The sequence below is a fragment of the Caretta caretta genome, chromosome 1, assembly GCF_965140235.1.
Source record: "Caretta caretta isolate rCarCar2 chromosome 1, rCarCar1.hap1, whole genome shotgun sequence".
In the NCBI taxonomy this organism is placed as follows: Eukaryota; Metazoa; Chordata; order Testudines; family Cheloniidae; genus Caretta; species Caretta caretta.
In genome coordinates, this window is record NC_134206.1 from 141,849,874 (window position 1) to 141,855,873 (window position 6,000).

Sequence of the window (6,000 nt, forward strand, 5' to 3'; positions counted from 1 at the left end):
TAAAAATAACCTTGGTTGAGCACCACTTTTGGTGCTCAATTTGGTGTCTGGTAAAGATTCCATTGACTCCAAAATGCGATGTACTCGTTAATGCTGGGGTCTGAATTTGAGCGCAGCATAATATCATATGGGTGTAACTTGATCCTCAGAGTGTCATGGCAGCACATAAGTCAACCCAGTGACCACTCAGCTCTTTTCAACCTGAAGGTGATTCCTCCATTTCATCAAAATCCTTCACCCCAACACAATATAAAAAGCAGGCTTGTCTTTGAAGAAGGGAAGGGGTGAAAGTAAGTATTTCCTTGGGGGGAGGGTGTGGTGGGGGAGTTGACAGCAAAATTAATTCCTATCTGTCCATTTAACTTGTGGAATGCAACATTTAATTTTAATAAAGGCTGTGGCATAGTCATAAAGAAAAAGATGACTAAGGGTTGGGGGGGGATGATATAGGTCAATAAAATCATGAGTGGAGCTGGGTATAAATCCTAAGCACTATTAATAATGCTAAATGTAAATGTATACATCTAACGACAAAGAATATAGACCATACTTACAGAATGGGAGACTCTATCCTGGAAGCAGTGATTCTGAAAAAGATTTTGAGGTCATGGTGGATAATCAGCTGATTAGGAGTTCCCAGGTTAATGCTGTGGTCAAAAGGACTAATGCAGTCCTTGGATATATAACCTCTCTACTCCTACATGAGATTCTCATTTATTTTCCCTCTGTTTTTGGCACTGATTGCTGCTGGAATACTGTGTCCAGTTCTGGTGGCAACAATTCAAGAAGGATGTTGACAAATTGGAGAGGGTTTAGAGAAGACTGATGAGAATGATTAAAGGATTAGAAAACCTGCCTTACGGTGATAGGCTCAAGGTGCTCAATCTATTTATCTCAACATAGAAAAGATTAAGGAGTAACTTGATTAGTCCATAAATACCTACATAAGGAAAAAATATTTAATAATGGTCTCTTCAGTCTAGCAGAGAAATTAGATCCAATGGTGGGAAATTGAAGCTAGACAAATTTAGACTGGAAATGAAGTGTACATCTTTAACAAACATTTTTCTGACAGATATTTTGGGGAAGTTCTATGGCCTGTGTTATACAGGAGATCGGACTAGATCACAATGGACTGTTTTGGCCTTGAAATGAATTTATGCATGAATAGCTGAGTGAGAAAGGTGTGGCATGAAAAATGTAGCATCAAGTTGTCAAGAATAATCATATGCATCAATGCTGGAAGTAGTCAATACCAGCTAAACAAAAATTCATTTTATGAAGTCTATCGTGAAATTGAATATTTGCTTTTCTATCTGCATGTCCATCTAATCGGTCTAGTTAAAAGGCATGCCAGAATAACTGGGAAAAAAGTTCAATTTAAAAAATTGTGTCTAGCCTACACAATAGACACAAGTCGTGTCCTGCCTGCTAGTCACCAATAAAAGGAGAAGGAAGTGGAGGAGATAGAAACAAGAGGACTGTAATCATAGCTCTGCATCTTATCTCGGGAAACAGGTGAGATTCCTCAACTGTCTAAAAGCAAAATCTACTGATAACAAATCTCTTGTTTACCAGCTGTCACACTCTGGTTACAGTGGGATCCCCATACTACTTAGTAAAGTCTGTCGTCTTGACATTCTTACTTGAGAATACGTTCTATTAGACTGCTTGGGAGATGAGACTTCTCCCCAAACTCTACCTCAGGGATCAGCAACCTTTGGCCCGTGGTCTGCCAGGGTAAGCTCCCTGGCGGGCCGGCCGGTTTGTTTACCTGCTGCATCCGCAGGTTTGGCCGATCGCAGCCCCCATTGGCCAGCACATCCCTCGGCCCGTGCCGCTTCCCGCAGCCCCCATTGGCCAGCACATCCCTCGGCCAGTGCTGCTTCCCGCAGCCCCCATTGGCCCAGAGCAGCGAACTGCGGCCAGTGGGAGCGGCGAACCGCGGCCAGTGGGAGCGGACGCTGCAGGTAAACAAACTGGCCCGGCCTGCCAGGGGGCTTACCCTGGCAGGCCACAGGCCAAAGGTTGCCAATCTCTGATCTACCTTATGATGTTTCTGGTTAAAACTTTAAAAGTTGTCTGATAACTGGATGGAAAAGTGTGCATAAGGAAATGTAGATTGCTACTGTACAGTGTGTGTGTATAAAGGTGAGTGGTTTTTTTCGTTTCTCCTCTTCTCTCTTCCTCCCCCCGCAACAAACTTTTTCTGTTTTTGCACATGCTGCAGTTACTCCCTGCCATGTGATAAGACCTCTATATGTCAGGGTATCTCTGGCATAACTGATGTTTAAAAGCCTCTTTAACTGTAAGATGACTGAGAAATAGCCAATATGAAAATGTAGACCTATTATAAACTTCAAGCATTTCAATTTCAAAGGGGATTCTTATTGGTAAGCTGTAAAGAAACTTTCTGCTGTGAGTTATTAAAAGGGAAAAGCTGTGACCTTTTACCCAGTTAGAGTTGGTCAGTTGTGGCTGTTTTGCTGCCTTCTTTGCAAAGGAAAGATGTGATGTACATTTTTCCATCCCATGATGATGATATTTTTAAGAATGCTGATGAATGTGATTGAGAGCTTGGTTTCTTTATGAGGAACTTTTGCAAACAGTTACTTGAATGGACTTTTTGAGGCCCTCTTCCAGACTTTGCTGTCAGATGTCTGAGCATGACCGTTGTTATCTGGATGAGGTCCTGTCAACTTCCTGAAATGTAGTCTTGTGCCTATTTTATTTTTGATTTTTGGAGGGTATTATGGATTCCCAAATTATGTGGTACACAAGAACAGCTATTTTAGCAAAGCTGTTGTTTAAACAGGATTTTTTTACAAACTGGTGATAGCTTGAAGGTCATCTCACCTCCAGTGTGATTGGACTGTGTTGTCTATATCCAAAGTGTACTTCACACCTGATCTGCTCAGAGACCTCGAAGGAAGACAGTTTTAACCAATCTGCCTTATCCAAAGGATCCTGCTAGTGTGAAGTGTTGTACCAGCAACATTATCATAAGAACGGCCATGCTGGGTCAAACCAGTGGTCCATCTAGCCAAGTATCCTGCCATCCAACAGTGGCCAATGGCAGGTGTTTCAGAGGAAATGAACAGAACCAGGTAATCATCAAATGATCCAACCCCGGTCACCCATTCCCAGCTTCTGGCAAACAGAGGCTAGGGACACTTCAGAGCATGGTGTTTGAATCCCTGGGTAATAGCCATTGACGGACCGATCCTCCATGAATTTATCTAGTTCGGTTTTTTTTAACCCTGTTATAGTCCTGGCCTTCACAACATTCTCTGGCAAGGAGTTCCACAGGTTGACTGTGCGCTGTGTGAAGAATTACGTCCTTTCGTTCGTTTTAAACCTGCTGCCTATGAATTTAATTGGATGACCCCTAATTCTTGTGTTATGAGAAGGAGTAAATAACACTTCCTGTACACCAGTCATGATTTGTCATCTAATTCCTCAGCTGTAGCTCCTGCTTCTGGTGAGTCTGAAGACTCCAAGAGCTGAAGAGTTTGACCCCTGTTATCTTATGTGTATTAATTTTTTTTCTATTTTTGTCTTGGACTGATCCATCTACTGAAAAGGCATGCTAGAAAAATGGGGGGGGGGGGGGAGTTCCACCACAGCCTTTTATTATTTTAGGGTATGAAAGTGTGGCTGCATGGACGCATCTGTGAGGACCAGCAGAGACCCCACGGTGTCTAAATCTCTGCCTTGTAAAATCATTGAATGTGTATTCCTTGTTCATTGACTATGGCCATACAAACTCAGCTGTCAGCTGTAGACTGTTAAGTGAGAGCTGTTAAAATTCCACTTACCGGAATGTTTAAGATTTCTTGGAGTGTGGGAGAACATTAGCTACCTTACTTTAGTGAAATTAAAGGAATATGTTTCAATTGGCTTTGAGGTTATGGCTTCAATGTAAACAATAATTTAGTTTCAATATTAAAATATTCAACTAACTAAATTGCTACTCTGCCATGAGTTTTCTAATTGGGGTTTATAACTAAGTGGACAGTCACCTACCTAGAGTTTTGTTTTAGGATTTATAGGTGTTTACTGTACTAATCTGATTTGATTACTTGATTCAAATTCAATATAATTCTTAGTTCATTGATTTACTGATTTCACCTTAGTTTGATTTTATTGCTTAATCCTTAGTCAGTTTGTTAGTGGTTATAGTAGTTTAGCCTTAGTGGTATGTTTTCTTGATTTTTATTTTTGTTTAATTTCACCTAAATGTATAAACAGGATTTTGAGTAATTTCTTTCAATATGTAATATAGACCAGAACCACTGAGAATCTGAGATCATCTGATCTATGTAAGAATCTAACTTGCTCCCTGTAAATCAACACTTTGATTGTCACAACTTTTCACCTTAAAAGAAATTAGTAGTTTTTTTTCTGGGATTAGAGTAGATAAGAGGAGGATCTCGAATGTAATGTTCTATTAAGCAATCAAGGGAAGGCTTTTTATATAATGGAAGAGCTTCATATTATTAAAAATACCTTATAGTGTTTGTAAAATGTTGGTTTGCTGATGCAACTCTGTGGCCAGTTGGATGGGAAGATGCAATGTACCACAGTTCTTCCCTCCCAGCCCCTTAGTTTGGAGCTCCCTACAATACAGCCAGAAGATATTTTTGATATCTGGAAAGACAGTATGAACAATATTCAGCATTTGGCATTTTGGAAAATGTAGTTCAGTAACTGGGTGAAAATTTTGTTGTAGGCATGGTTGGTGGTGGTTGTGATTGGTTAAACTAATTACTAATGTGATTTGGTTTCACTGAAGGGATTTTTGTATTAAAGGTCAGAGATTAGTTACCTGGTCTGTGTGGTTGTAGAACACTGAAGTGAGATGAATTCTTTATTTGAATGGGAAAAATATTAATGCTTGTGGATAGAAGACTATGGGTAATTTCAATCAACAAAGAGAACTGTTGGTCACCTTGATTTCTCATAGTAGAGGTTATGCATCTGTAGAAGCAGGGTGGATAAAAATCAATGAATTTTTTAAATTTGTTTTATTTAAATAGATTTTTTTCCTCAAAGCATTTTATCAAAAAAAAATCTGATCTCAAGATAGTTTTAATTAAGATACATTGTAGTCAAAGATCTCATCATGGAATAGGGATTATTAATTCTATAGTATGAGACAATATATTAATGTAATGTTTAAGAGAAGTTTTGTAAATGAGTTCCAATAGTTAATGGATTAGGGACCCAATCTTATGGGGTTCCAAGGGCTTCTGTATAGATTATTTAGGTTAACCTTTCTATCTACCCAACGGGATTCAGTGCTCAGTCTGGAAGATACCATCAGAGATGCTTAATTTTGCAGTTCTCAAACTGTGGATTTGTGTCTCCAGAGATAACATGCTTAACAGCAAAAATTTGTTTTTAAATCTAGAGATGAAATAACAGATCTCAACCCTATTGTCCTTCTGCAAATTTGTGTACACAGTCAATCCCTTACCTCTCTCTAAAAGTGCAAAGTTTCCAAAAGTTCAATGAATAGAAGATTGTTGGGGGTGTAATAGATCTGGACAAGTAGAAGTCTGGAGATAAATCTGAGAAAGGAGGGACAGGCAGTAGAAACAAAAGTGAAACTGTTCAAGCAACATATTCCAGAAATCTTGAGGTCTTGCTGAGTGTAGCCTTCATTGATTTGAGATCTACCATACCATTCTCTCACTAGAAAGGAAAACCTATAATGGCACCAGGACATAAGAGACCCAGTTTGGGAATATTTTAATGAAGTTCCTCTACCTGTGGGTAAGACAGGCATGTGTACAAAATGCACACAATGTAACAAAGAAATGCAAGGACTGGTTGCCCAAATGAAACAACATCATGAGAAGTGTTCCTTCTCAGGAAGAAGCTGTGTTGAAGATGATGAAAGGAAGATGTCTGAACATGCAGGACCTTCAGGTTGGTAAACTTTTTTATTTCATACCTCTTTCTTAAGGACTGCCTGTCTTCTGGACTATTCTTGAA